Source organism: Protopterus annectens, chromosome 12.part0, assembly GCF_019279795.1.
Source record: "Protopterus annectens isolate FY-2018-M chromosome 12.part0, PAN1.0, whole genome shotgun sequence".
Classification (NCBI taxonomy): domain Eukaryota; kingdom Metazoa; phylum Chordata; order Ceratodontiformes; family Protopteridae; genus Protopterus; species Protopterus annectens.
The window spans coordinates 623,483,408-623,498,756 of NC_056746.1; the positions used below are offsets into that span (position 1 = coordinate 623,483,408).

A 15,349-nucleotide genomic window follows, 5' to 3' on the forward strand; every position below is an offset into this window, starting at 1 on the left:
CACCTTACTATCTTGGGTTGGACAGGCTGGTAGGGTAGAGATATTAAGATGGTTCTTAAACAGTATTGCTACACCACCACCCTTTCGTTTGTTACGGTCAAGCCTGAGTATATTATAGCCTTGTGGTATAATCTCAGTATCCTTAGTGGCTGGCTTTAGCCAGGTTTCAGAGAGACAGAGAATGTCAAAGCTGTGTATATCTAGGAGAGTGTGAAGGTAGGGTACTTTGTTGTTTACACTGCGTATGTTAAGGTGTCCTATGAGGAGTGTAGTATTGGTGCCATGTTTGGGTGTTTGTGTAGAAGGATGTATGGGGCCAGGGTTGGGATGAATGTCACCGTCTTGTAAGGTAGGATTGATAGGATTAGATGTGATTTTGATACTAAGAAGGGTTAGAGGTCTTATTTTTTTGTTTGAGTGTAGAGTGTAGGAGAGATGGGAGTACCTATGGTATTTGGGTAGGAGGTATCTTGGGGTAGTATTGGTATTGGAGAAAGAATTCAGAGAAGTATAGAAGGAAGAAGTGTGTGTCTGTGAATTTGTTGGCTGAAGGAGAAGTGGATACTCGAAAAAGGTAAGGAGGTAGGTTGAGTAAAGAGTAGTTAAGAGTAGAATCAAGAGTAAAAACAGTGTGTATAGATTGAGACTCATGTTAAAGAGTAAGTAAGTTAGAGGAGGTTGTAGGGAAAAAGTCACAGATTAGGGGTAGTCTAGAGGAAGTGTGGGTGTATGATGTAAAGAAGGGATATATAGAAGTGTAACAGGAGGTATGGTAGTTATAGAAAGAGACGTAATAGTGGTAGAAGAGAGTAGGTGTGAGTAGTGTAAGGAGGGCTAGTATGTAAAAGAGAAATGAGGGAGGAGGATATGGAGAGTGTGGAGGGGAGGGGATTAGTGTGGTGGTAAAGACAAAAGGATTGGATGGTAGGTCTAGGGGAGGGACTAGAGAAGTATAAGGTTAGGACCCCGGGGGGTGGGTGGGAATTGGGGGTAGGGAGGGGAGCGGAGTGAGCCCGCAGGGCGAACGGAGCGGGATACACAAAGAAGAAGGAAAAAGTATCAGAGAAAGCTAGGTAAGTCAGGGTAAGAGAAGGTAACCTGGGAGGAGAGGAAAAGGAGAGTACCTCAAAGGGAGGACAGGGATAGAAATAGGTAAGGAGCGATAGGGGAAGTAGTTAGAAAGGAATCCAGGTAAAATGGATATAGTGTGTAAGAGTCAAAAGTGCAGTGAGCATACACAGGGGCTTTCAAGGTAGAACCAGAACAATAGCTGAGAGAGTGCAGGCTAGGTAGCAGTGTAAAGGGAGAGGGAGACAGGTATTAAGGAGTGGAAGGGGAGAGCTGCTGCTGGCAGGCAAGCTGGGGCAAACAATAAAGCTTAGCAGTGTAACTAGGTTATGAGCTATACATGATGGTATTGGTAGACATACTTTCATGGAAGCTTGCGGTAGTGGGATAACAGAAAGGCACTGTCCTGTACTTTCCAGGGATAGCAGTCAGAGAGTATTTGACTATTCCAACTTTAGACCTATTGCTCTTCTCTCTCCATTAGCAAAAATTATGGAGAAATGTATACATCAGCAACTGGTACAGTACCTATCTCTTCACAATATTTTAGCTCACTGTCAGCATGGCTTTAGACCCCACCATAGTACTACCACTGCCCTCCTTCCCTTTGCAGATACCATTAACAGCAATCGCAACAAGAACCTACTCTCTTCTGCCCTATTCATTGACCTCTCTAAAGCTCTTGACATGGTCAACCACTCTTCACTAATTAGCATTCTCAAATCCCTCTCATTTGACAGCCATGCCATCAACTGGTTTACATCATACCTCAGTAACAGACAACAAGCCGTTCTTTGGGAAAACCATATCTCCTCCTTACTTCCCATTGCAATTGGTGTCCCTCAAGGCTCTATCCTTGGTCCTCTCCTCTTCTCCCTCTATATTAATGATCTCCACTCTGTAATTCCTCAAGCTACCTGCATTCAATATGCAGACGACTCTACTATCATTTGTTCAGCATCCACCTCCTCTGATCTAACCACTCTAACTCAAACTACATTCAACACTGTAGAAACATGGTTTACTAGATGGTATCTACTTCTCAATGCCAAAAAAAACAAACTTCTCCTCTTCACCCCACCACTGCACCTCTCCACTTAACTTCTATCTACTCAAACAACAAAACTATCATCTCTCCTGACTCCACAACAAAACTACTTGGTGTTACCATTGATAACAATCTCTTTTGACCAACACATCAACAACACCATCAAAACTGTTAACAGAAAAATTGGATCTTTATACCATATAAAACCATTTCTTACCCCATCAACTAGAGCTACTATTGCTCACTCCCATCTTATATCAACTCTCTTCTATGCCTCCTATCTTCACCAACCTTAAAAAAACTAACCTAAACAAACTAGCAACTTGCTATAATAACATTGCCCGCTTCGCCACTGGTAACCCTTTTAGAACACATCACTGCCTCAATTTGAAACAGTTAGGCTGGCTGGAACTACAAAACTATCTTAATATTTCACAACTTACAATTGCCCACAATTTACTGTACCAACCTAGTAACACCCATATACTTTCACAACTTCTACTCCATTATAACAATCTCACCTCTCTTAGTTCCTCCTGTAAACTTATGACCAAACCCATAAAGGCCCACAACTTAGCTGGTGACTCTCTTTTCACCAATACTGTAGGCAGAGTATGGAATTTGCTGCCTAAAGAGTTAACACTAATCTCATCCCTACCTCTCTTCAAACAACAAATCAAACTACATTTCCAAAACCACTGGCTCTGTTCTTGTAGTACTCCAGGCTAACTTTCCAAAACCACTGGCTCTGTTCTTGTAGTACTCCAGGCTAACTTCCCTCTCCTTAATCTCTCCTAACCTTTAACCCTTCATTTTGCCTGAAAACTAACGCTCACCCTGCTTCCCTTCCCTGCTGTCCTCTTATGCTCTGACCCACGCCTACTATCTCTCCCACCTCGTCTTGACTGTCTTTTTTCTTCTCCTCTCTTACTTATGATTCTGGCCTTGTGCCATTTCTTTTCTTTCCTTCATACTCCTTCTACTTCTCTTCCCTTAGAGCTTTTACTGTAATCTTCATGGCTGTTGCCTTACTGCATAACCATATGTTTTAGGTAAACTTGCTTTGAAATCGACAGAACATTGTGTATGAGTTTAAATTTTTTGAGTTCCTTTAATGTATGCTGATTTTTGATTACTAGTTGATTTAAATGTATATTTTTATGTGTAAGTCTTTATTAACAACTTGTCTATCTGTCTTGCTTATGTTATGTGTGGAGCTTTTCTCCCCGGGCCTCTACTGAAAATGGACATATATCCAGCTAGACTAGCCCGGTCAACAAATGTAAAATAAATAAATAAAATAAAAAAAATATATATATATATATATATATGCACACACATATATATATATATATATATATATATATATATATATATATATATATGCACACATATATATATATATATATATATATATATATATATACATATATATATATATATATATATATATATATATATATATATATATATATATATATATATATATATATATTATATATATATACATATATACATATATATATATATATATATATATACATATATTTATATATATACATATATACATATATATATATATATATATATATATATATTTATATATATATATATATATATATATATATATATATATATACATATATATATATATATATATACATATATATATATATACATATATATATATATATATATATATATATATTTATATATATACATATATATATATATATATATATATATATATATATTTATATATATATACATATATACATATATATATATATATACATATATACATATATATCACAGTTGATAGCCCTTGTCCATTTACAGCATGAAAACTCTCTTTGCTGGGTTTTATTCTATTCATATCATCCAATCCCATGTTGTATATGTTAATTAATATACTGTAATTTTCTATCACTTGACTTCTTTCTAGGGTTCGCTATTTCACTAATTCTGTCTCAAAGACTCTGTTGTCTCTTTTTTTTCAGCTTAGAGCTGATCACTTCATTTTCATTTTCAAATTCATACTTTAGTGTGATACTGTCTCAGCTATAGCACAAGTCTTCCTTAGTAGCTGCATGCTGGCTATGTTTTCTACTTTCTTACACAGAAGAGCAGTTTCCATGATATCAGACAGTTTGAAATTATTTTCATTTTATTCAGCACGCTGTATCTCAGTTGCAGGCCCATTTACAGGGAGACTTTTCTTGTTGCAGAAGGGTATGGTAAGCACTGGTCCTTTTACTTTTAGACTTTAACATCTGTGGATCTTCCTCAGAAGAGTAATTAAACAGATAATGAGTCTGATGGTTTATATTCCATGAGTGGACTGTATTCAACACTTTGTTATTCTGAGGGACTTTGTAAACTCCCTGTGTGACTTAGTTTGGTTTAGAATATTTGGTTTAAAATATTTGGTTCTATAGTCTGGCCTTCTGTACTGTTCTTTTCAGTTTTATCTGTGGTTACCAGACTCTGAATTGTTCTGCATTAGACACCTTTCAAAAATTTAGTGTATTTTCCTTTATGGCAGTTCTACCACACAAGTATAACTTTCTTGTGATCAGATTAGCCTTAGAACTAAGAGTTAACAGATGTATGGTGTTTGTTTCCTTCAAAGAATGTTAGGATTTTGCTCTCAGCTTCCAGAGTCTTACACTTAGCAGCTAGCTCAAGAATAGCATCATATATTTCATCCATCTTGTAATGCAAGTATCTCTGATAAGACCCCAAATTAACAAGTATTCTGCTCAGTTTTGCATTAAATCACTGTTACTGTATGCCTGTATAACATTTTTGAATTTCTCAAACTTTAATGGTGACTGTTCACTTTAATTTACACTTTCAGATTTATAGGTTCATAGATAAGTACTAGGGCTGAGTAAATGAGGATAATGACATCTCTCGATCTAGACACAATCCTTCCCAAAGGATACAATGGTGCATTTCTTTTGTTGTCAAAAATTCTGACCATTTAGTTTTGTTAGGATAATATCTGAGTTGTCTGTCGACATCCGAAAAAATGGAGAATCCTTTCTCTGGAAAGAAGAAAGTGAAATGGATAGCTTGGCTCAAAGTAAATTTGGATATCGATTTAGACATAAAAGGAAGATTAGGTTTTAAGGAAACCCTTTCTTTGAGGAAAATAGGATCAGGTTGACCCACTACAACAGCTTGCAACTCAGACACTGTTCCTGCAGAAGTCTGAGTAATCAGTAAACCTGATTAACATATTAAGAAGCTCAAATCAGCCTGATGAGCTAGTTACAATGGAGCTAGAGCTAATTTTTCCAATAACAAAGTTGACATCCCAGGGAGGATCCATCAGTTTTCTAGGAGGCCTAATGTGCAACTTCCCTTTCATTTTGATATGGGAATTCACTGAAAGATGGGCAGGCATGCTGGAATGGTCAACAAGTGCACCTTGAAAGAGGAGTAAGAAAGACCAGAGAATAATAACATACACAAATACTGTATAACCAGAGAACTACTAGCCTTAAAAGGGTCCTGGATCTTTTCTTGGCACCAATTCATTTTTTTTCTGTTTGCTAATCATGATTTCCTACTAGCAGATTTCTTTGCCTCTTTTAATACTGCATGTCTTCAGAAAATAGAAGAATAAAATGTATTAAAATACAATCATTAAAGCAATTAGTTCAAGTTGTTTCAAGATGGGATGCATCAAGCACCCCTGGATTCTGTGAGTAGGTCAAATCTGTGAGGAGGCTTGTAGTAATTCCCCGTGACCATTTCCAAAAGAAGGGAGAATTGTTGTTGCCTTAGCCAAAAGCTAGTCACCAGAATGATCTTTGGAGAGCCCCTCTGAATCTTCAGAATGATCCTGGGTATTAGTGGAAAGGGTGGAATACGATATACAGGAAAATTCCTGTCCAAGGAAAAAAAATGCATCTACTTTACAAGCCTTGTTGCATGGAGGCCTGGAACAGAATTTTGGCAGTTGATTGTTGCAAATGAATACTAATAGATCTGTCTGAGGTGCTCACCACTGTTGAATCAATTATTGGAATACCATGATTCATTTTCCATTCATATCTGCTGTTATGGAAAGTTTACTTACACAACTGTATTATGTTCCTCATATTGATCACTGCTGCAATAGTCTAACCTATATGAATAGATTAGCCTAGCTTACCAGATTTGGCAGGTGGAAGGAGAAAAGCCCAGGAGACCCTGAAAATAGCCCTTGCAAAGCCTGAGTTACACCTAGAGAAGGAATCAAGCTTATAATGATTTTTAAAAGTATGCAGAGAGGACCAAGATGCTGCTTCTAGAATATTTCTAGAATCTAACATTTTCCCAAATGCCACAGAAGAAGCCAAGGCCCCAAAATAGTGGGTCTTGACCCTGCCTGGAATAGTTTTGTTCTGGTGAGTATAACAAAAGGTAATAGCCTTAGACAACCAATTTGAAATCTGTCTTGACACAGGCTGAGCATTCTTCTTACCTTTACAAGAAAAGAAGAATTGATCCGAAGATCTGAAATATTTAGTTCTGTCAATATAATGACTGAGTTGTCTGTGGACATCTAAGGTATAGAGCATCCATTCTCCCTCATTTTGGGGTTCAGGAGAGAAAAAGAGGAGATAAACAGCTTGGCTTAAAGTTAACTTTGATGCTATTTAGGCATAAAAAGATTAGCTCTCAAAAAAAAAATGTCCCTGTGGAAAATAAGGTAGGGTTAACTCGTCATAAGAGCCTGTAACTCAGATACTCTTCTTGCAGAGGTCAGAACAATCAGTAAAACTGTTTTCCATGTTAAGACCCTCAAGTCAGCCAGGTTTGCTGGTTCAAATGGAGCAAGTGTTAGCTTCTCTAACACAAAGATAACATCCCAAGGAGGGGATACCAGTTTTCATGGAGGCCTCTTTTGCAAAACCCTTTTTAAAAACATTTTGACATAAGACTGCCTTAAAAGAGAAGGATCCATGGGCAGACATGCTAAAATGGCTGATAAATTAATCTTGACAGAGGAGTAAGAAAGGTCATAGGACAGTAACTCACACAAATATTGTAAAAGAAAAGAACAATTAGCCCTGAATGGGTGCTGGTTATGTTTTTGGCACAAACTAGAAAACAATTCCCATTTGCAACTATATGATTTTCTAGTAGCAGGTTTTCTTTCCTCCATTAGTACCTGATGCACATCCTCAGTAAAGAAGTGTCTGAAAAAAAATTAAGACACTATCATGCAGGCAGTCAACTGAAGTTGATTGGTGTCAGGATGTATCAAACATCCCTGTTCTTTTGTGAGTAGATCTAGCCTGGCAGGAAGTCTGTGGTAATTGCTCCTGGCCATTTCCAAAAGAAGGGAGAACCATGGTTGCTTGGGCCAGAAGCGAGTCATCATAATGATCCTGGGGACTCAATTCAGAAGTACCCTATGTATTACTGACAAATGCTAGAAGAACATACAGGAACATTCTTGTCCAACGAAAAGAAAACACATCTGTCTTCCAGGACTTCTTACATGGAGTCATGGAGCAGAATCTTGTCAGCTGATTGTTCAGGGAGGAAGCAAAGAGATCTACTTGAGGAACTCCTAAAAGATGGATCAAAACTTGGAAGACCCCTGATCTACCTTCCATTTGTGAGGCTCTATCCTTGCCCTGCTTAGCTTGTTTGCCACAGAGTTTTGTTCTGACACAATGTAGGGTGCCTTTAGAGTGATATTTTGCTGTAAAGCTATATCCCAAGCAAACATGGCTAACCTGCAAAGGAATAGTATAAACCAACTGCCAATCTTTGAAAGCCTCAGAGAAGTGTATTCAGGTGGCAGTAAAGCTCTGAAGTGCTTGGCACCCAAACTTGTCTTTTAGTCAGTTCATCTTGAGCTTCCTGACAGTTTGGGTGCATGTAAGGTACCTTGAAGCTTTAGAAGCTAGCCAGCTGTTACATCCATGGTAAGATATAACCCATACAGCTAAGGTGATTGCAGCAGTGAACAATTATGATAAGCATTCATAGATGCCATGGAACCTAGTATCCTGAGACATTCCCTTATTGAGGCTTTAGTCTAACTAGAAAAATTCAGGAATATACCTAGATCCAGATTCACTTTTTCTGTGGAAGAAAAGCTCTTTGAACTGAGGAATCTAGGAGACATCCCAGAAAACAATGCTCTGGGAAGGAGACAAACAAGACTTTTGGATGTTCTCCTGAAACTCCATCTGAGAAGATCACTTGCCAAGTAAAAGATTTCTGATACTTTGAAAAAGGCTCTGCAAACATAAGTAAGATGTCCAAATACAGAAGAAATGTGAATGCCATGCAGTCTGCAGTAGGCTGTCACTGGAGATAGACACTTTGTGAATACTCTTGGAGCAAAGGATAAAGGTAAACTGGAAGCAGGGTGCAGACACAGAAAACCTTAAGAAACATTTGAAATCTGGTGGTATAGCAATGTGGTGACAAGTAGCCTTTAAATCTGGGGTCACTAGAAAACTTAAAGGGGTAATGGGAGGTAACGGTTTATGAAGGCATAACATTTTGAACTTTGGAATTTTTGCAAACTGGTATGGAAAAGAAAGACCTAAAACTGGTCTCCACAAAGCTTATTTCTTTAGTACCAGAAACATTCTCAAATTAAGACATTTCCATTTCTTTGAAGGAAGGACAGCTTCTATCACCCTCTAAGCTGCAGATCCTAAATGACAGGAGGGAAGAACAAGTTTGATCTGGTGGATAAGGAGGAATTCCCTGAAAAAGAGAAGAGGTTCCCACTGCCATTGGTATCTCTGATGAATCACTCTCAGAAACCATTTGTCTGAGATTGTTACCAAAGAAAGAAAGAAATGGAGAACTAGATTTCTGGGAAGAATTAAAGGACTGTCAGACTGGGAAGGGTGGAACATTCTATAGATAGTCATTCAGACTTGTTGGACTGTGCTTGTTTCTTGGGGGGGGGGTCCTCCTTTCTTCTGGGATCCCCCTTGGTAATGCTGTTAAAAGTCTTCTTGCCAAGATCTTCTTCTGTCTGCTTAATTTGCTTTTTATAAAACAGTGCAGAGGTAGCTGTAAAACCATTCAGAGAAGAAAGACTGAAAATCTGAGAAACTCTGTGAATCAGTTTCCCCTCTCTCATTACACTTTTTAAGGACCTCTGCAGCACATGTTCCAAACACAACATCTCTGTGTAAGGGGGGATTTAAACGTTCACCTTTAACATCTTCATGAATGTTTTATGTATGGAACCAAGTAAACCTCTGCAGCTCTAGAAGTGGCATAGTCATTTGAGACACAGAAGAAATGAGATCACACAAGGATGATTTTTCATCAGAAGAGTGAAAAGAAGCTATAATGTTCCTCATATTATAAAAAAAGCAAGCATTCATTTTAATATGTGAACCTGACAGTTAAGAATTCCAAAAATAAGTGTCGCAAAAGAACATACTTTTTTTCCAAATCTTTCAAAGGCTTTCCCATCCTTATCACAGGTAGAAGAATTAGCATTTAGTAGATGTTCAGAAGAAGGAGCAGCAGCAGCATTTACCAAGGAAATCACTTCTGGGTTATAAAATAAAAAAAAATGTAGGGATTTTTATACTCCAAGCAGACTCCAAAAAAATTTTCCTCTGGTAAAAGGCAGATGTTGGAAGTGTGATGGGGAAGAAGACATAATTGGGAATATATGTTTTGTGAATGTAATGAGTTGGCAGACTTTAAAAATTCCCTACAGAGTACTGTGTCAAAAATACTGGGCGAGCAAATAGATATAACTAAGGAAATATTTTTTTCAGCTGGGATACAGGATCTGAATTGCCTAGACACAGTAAGGCTTTGTTAAGTTTAATTCTGTTGGCTACGAAAAAAAAAAAACAATTACTAGAAAATGGAAATCAAAGTCTAAAAAAAACATATTTGAAGCAATGAATATTGTAACTGAGATAAAAGAACTGGAAATGGTAGGAAAATGTAGGAGCAAATTACATATAAAAAAATGGAAATTGTTGGAACAATACACGCAGAAAGATGTTTTGGTGGGGGAATGAGGTTTACCGGAATGCATGAATTGACCAATTTATGTAATGTTGGGTTGATTATATTGTACAAAAGACGATATATGATGTATAATGTCTGTAACTGTGAACAAGTCAATATGGTTTATTTTCTTTTACATAAATGTAAGTGTGCCTATGTCACAAGTGATAATTCAATAAAGGTATTTAAAAAAAAGAAAAGAAAAAAATATAAGAATAAGGACCTTTATACAATCTTTCTACTTTCTTAGGCATCAGACTGGCTATCAGGCAAGTAACATGTTACAATAGAAACATTTTCCATTACTGGAAAAACATGAGGAATTGGAGTAGGTTCAGAAAATTCCAGTTGTAATACACTGCACTATTTCTTCAAAGTGGGTGAAATATCATTCTGTTCCCACTGAAACAACTGATTAATTCAAGATATTATTTTAGAAAAAGAAAATTCTTCTACGGGACTATCAGAAGAAACACCCTCATCTCAGTCAGAATCAGAAGCCTGAGGAGAGAAAAATAAAGTAGACCCCTCATAATTATTTTCCTGTTTGATGTCCCGAAAATCCTCAGACTATCAAGAATCCCTTTTTCTTTATTAGAAACATGAAAATTGGAAGGGTCAAGAGTCTGAACTAAATGCTGAGCTAAGTCCACTACTGTCCTATACCAGAGAGAGAGCCAAGGAAAAAGATGAACATCTGTGGAACCAGAAATGGCCACAGTCATCCATTTATAGCCAAGGCAAATTTGTAGCCTGTTGAAGGTGCAAAGGGAGTTTGGAAATGTTCTTCTTTTTGTGGTTGAAAGAAGGAAGAAGCAAGGAACCAGTAGATTATTCCAAAGTGGCACCACAAATGATGCCTGAATTCCAGGCAAGACTGGCAGCAGTACTCAATGAAACAAGTAAGTATTAAAAAGTTGATTTTTCCACCAAAATCACAATATAAAGCACTTTAAACACTTACCCCAGCCCCCAAAAGTAATTTAACACAAATTTTAGTTGAAGGGAAAAAAAAAAATAAAGTTTAAGATATAACAACCTTTTCCCCAAAAGTTTAAAGTCGCTTAACAGTTAAAAGTGACTAAAAGTCATGTGACACTCCCTTAAAACACTTTTTTCTTAGCTTAAAATATATATTGCAGAAAATGTTAAGTTTATTTCATAAAAATAATGTGGATTTTTTTTTTCCCAAAGGGAACATAGCTGCCAGTAATGGAGAACCGTTAACCAAACTTCTACCCTCAAAAACTCACAAGAGAAGCACTCTTCAGTAACAGGAAAGCTTTGAAGGGTACCTAAATAAGAAGTTATGTACTCACCAAAACATTATAGGTTTGCTGTCCATCTCACCTATATTCTTGCTGGTTGGGTTCAGAGCCATTCTCAGCTCTGACTCGGCCGAATACTAAAGCTCGAGAGCTTCCACTGGCTCGAGGCTAACCCCCTATCCCATGATGCTCCTGGCCAAATCCCCAGATCTTGTTTGCAAGCAAAAGACAGTCACAGAAAATTTGTATATATTTGTGTATATATATATATATATATATATATATATATATATATATATATATATATATATATATATACATATACAAAAAACATATATATATATATATATATATATATATATATATATATGTGTGTGTGTATATATATATATATATATATATATATATATATATATATATATACCTTATAAGAACAGGAACAGAGGCTCCAAACCATCAAAAAACTATGTGCATAGTATATAGTTATCCACCAGTTCCTCCAGGAATACAGGATGGGGGAATGAGGGTGGAATGCAAGAATATAGGCGAGATGGACAACAAACAGAGTGTTATGGTGAGTACATAACTTCTTAATGTTATGTTGTCCTATCTCGTCGTAATTCTTGTTGGTTGGGACAGCATCCCTAGCACCTTTATCCTAGGGTGGCTCAGGAAAAAAGGCTCTTCAATATAGTGGATAAAAAGGAGGACTTGTTCCGGGAGGCTACATCTACTTTGGAATGAGTGATAAAGGTATGAGGTCTCACCTAAGTTGCGGTTGCACATATAGAGAATCAATAGGAAGTCTAGCTTGAAAAGCAGAGGATGTTGAGACTGCTCTAGTGGAATGTCCTCTTACCGTTCCTGGTAGATTTGCTAACCCTGCTTATTGTAGCAGAAAGAAGTGCAATCAGTAAACCACTTAGATACGTTTACCTTGGAAACTGGGAATCCTTGCTTTTTGTCCAAAAAGGACACATAAAGCTGGTCAGATTTCTTGAACTCTTTTGTCCTGTGTAGGTAAAAGCATAATTGTTTATGAACATCCAGCTGATGCAATTAATATTCTGCCTTGTCGCTATAGTTTGGAAAAAAGACTGGCAATTCAATGGAAAGGTTCAAATTATTCTCTGAACAGACTTTGGGAAGGAATGCAGGATTAGTTCTCAAGGAGACCCTATCCTTGTGAAAAATGATATACAAAGGAGGAGTAGAGAGAGCTTGTAACTCAGATACCCTTCTGGCAGAGGTTATGGCTACTAAAAAGAGAGTTTTCCATGACAAAAATTTTAAATCACAAGATGATGCAGGCTCAAAGGGCAGTAAAATTAGCAAAGTTAGTGTAAGATTTAGATCCCAATGGACTGGGGGGTTTCTGATTGGGCATCTGAGTAAGAATGTACCTTTGAGGAAAGCCTTACATAACCTATGAGACATAATCGGGACTCCTATTTCTCCAGTATGAAAGTTAGAAATGGCTGCCAGTTGAACCCTGATGGTAGCTGCAGCAGCTCCTTCTTCAAAAAGTTCAGTAAGAAAGTCTAAAATTGCAGATATGGAAGCTGTAAAAGGCTCTATGTTCTGTTTTGCAGCCCAGCATGAAAATCTTTTCCACTTACTGGAGTATAATTTCCTCGTGGATGCTTTATGGGAAGAAATGAGAATATGGCTCACTGCAGGGGGAAAAGGGTAACACCTGGCTATGCGTGGAATTGGAGCAGCCATGCTGTCAGCTTGAGGGTTTGGACATATGGAAGGAACTCCCCCGAAGAATAGGTCAAGAGGTCTGGAATTGGATCCAGAATCCAAGGTTCCTCCAGCAGATGGGTCCAGAGAAAGGGAACTTGACAAGGCCAGTAAGCAGCAATGAGGATCATAGTGCTTTTCAACAGTCGGCTTTATGAATGATGTTGGGGATTAGAGGAAAGGGGGGAAAGGCATAGATTAATCCCGGGGCCAATCATGAACCAGTGCATCCCTTGGTGACTTCTCTGGGGGGGGAAATGAGGTGATTGTCCATTGCCAAATTTGTTGTGCCTCCCGACATAGTGGGTAAGATTTGGTTCCTCCCTGGTTGTTTATATACCACACTACTGACATGTTGTCTGCCTGAATTGCAACCATTCCCATGGGAAGAGAGTCTTGAAATGCCTGGAATGCATAAAGCACTGCTCCCATCTCCAGAACGTTTATGTCCAAGTGGCTTTCATGATCTTGCCATAGCCCTGGGACTGTTATTCCCAGGTAATGCCCCCCCCCCACCCGATCTGGGAAGCATCCATGTTCAGTACTGCGTTCGGTTGATGAAAAACAAAGGGATGGCCCTGATACAATTGATCTGTCTGCAGCCACCAAAGACCTTTTTTGCATGACTCAATGATGATAATCTGCTGTGACAGAGGAAGATCTTGCATTGACCACTGAGCAAAGAGCAACCATTGTAGAACTCTCATGTGTAAATGTGCAAGCGGGACTAGGAGGATAGCTGCTGCCATGGTACCCAGAACTTGCAGCACAAATCTAGCTTGAACTTTCCTCTTTGCCATCAAAATCCTGATTTCCTGGTGAAGGGACTGAATTCTGTCTGGGCTAAGTCTTGCTGTCATGCTTTTTTAATCCAGATCTGCACCTAAGAAGGTAATATGTTGAGAAGGCGACAAGGCAGATTTTTTTTTTAAGTTTACTGTGATGCCCAGTCTGGCGCAAAGTGACAGGCTTTCATCCCTCTTTTGAAGTAGTAGATGCCTGATGGTGGCCGTGAGGAGCTAGTCATCTAGATATGGAAACACCCAGAATCCCTGATGTCTCAAGTGAGCCATAAACACTACCATGCATTTGGTGAACAGTCTGAGGGCTGTAGTGAGACTAAAAGGCAGGGCTCAAAATTGGTAATGACTGGCTACCAGCCAAAAGTGTAAGTGTCTCCTGGATGGCCTGTCCATCTTTATATGGTAATATGCATTCTGGAGATCTACTGAGCACATCCAATTGTTTTTCCTGATAAACAGGAAGATAGACTGCAAGTTACCATCCGGAACTTTGACTTCTTCACTGATTTGTTAAGTTTGCTGAGATCTAGAATGGATCTCCAGCCCCCTGTCTTTTTTGGAACTAAAAAGAATCTTGAGTAAGTCCCAGATCCTGTTTGGTCTGTGGGGACCTCTTGGATAACTCTTTTTTCTAGCAATGAGATTACCTGTTGTGTTGCATGGTCCTTTTGGCCGGGTGGGACATCTGGTATGGACCGCTTTTTGGTGGGGAGGTAGAAAAGGGTATGTAATAACCTCTGGATATTACTGTTTGTACCCATTTGTCTCAGGAAATTTCTTGCTAGGCATTTGGGTACAGTGACAATTGACCCCTGACTGCCTCCAGAGAAAAGCAGACAGGCCTCCTTTCAGGAGCACTGGAAGGGCCTGCCAGAGAACGTATCTCTGTCTCCCTGGTTTTGTGGACCCGCTCTGCTGTGAGGTCATTGTCTTCCATTATAACTTTTCTCTCTGCCCCTGGGGGAAGAATCACCCCATTCATCAGAAAAACCTTTTTGGGACTTGTAGAACCACATTTTTCCACCCTTTTGACCTTTAGGATAAGGTCTAGACAGGGAAAAAAAAAAACGAACTCCCACAACAGATAAGGTTTTCCTGTCCTGCTCGCACCTAGTTAAAATATCTTTCACATTTGGTCCAAAAAGGGATGAACCATCAAAGGGAGCATTGGTGAAGGAAGACCTAAAGGGTTTGGCAAAATTGCAAAGATGCATCCAGGAATGTCTCCTGAGGGAAATTCCTGCTGCTGCAGCCCTACTCGCTCCATCCGCTGTGTACGTGTCTCATGGAGGAGTTTGCAATGGAAGTGAGGGTGGAGAGCTGTGAAGACACTTTATTTGCAGACCCTGAAGCTGCTGTACCCTGAAGGGAATCTCCTAGCTCCTATAGGAGATCCCTTTGAAGTT

General features: G+C 38.5%; 1 protein-coding gene across 4 annotated transcripts in view; it reads right to left on the reverse strand.

Annotated features, from left to right (window-relative positions):
• Positions 1-15,349, reverse strand: part of IQCK (IQ motif containing K) — a 1,183,927-nt gene that overhangs the window by 865,343 nt on the left and 303,235 nt on the right. The gene's annotated exons all lie outside the window — the stretch shown is intronic.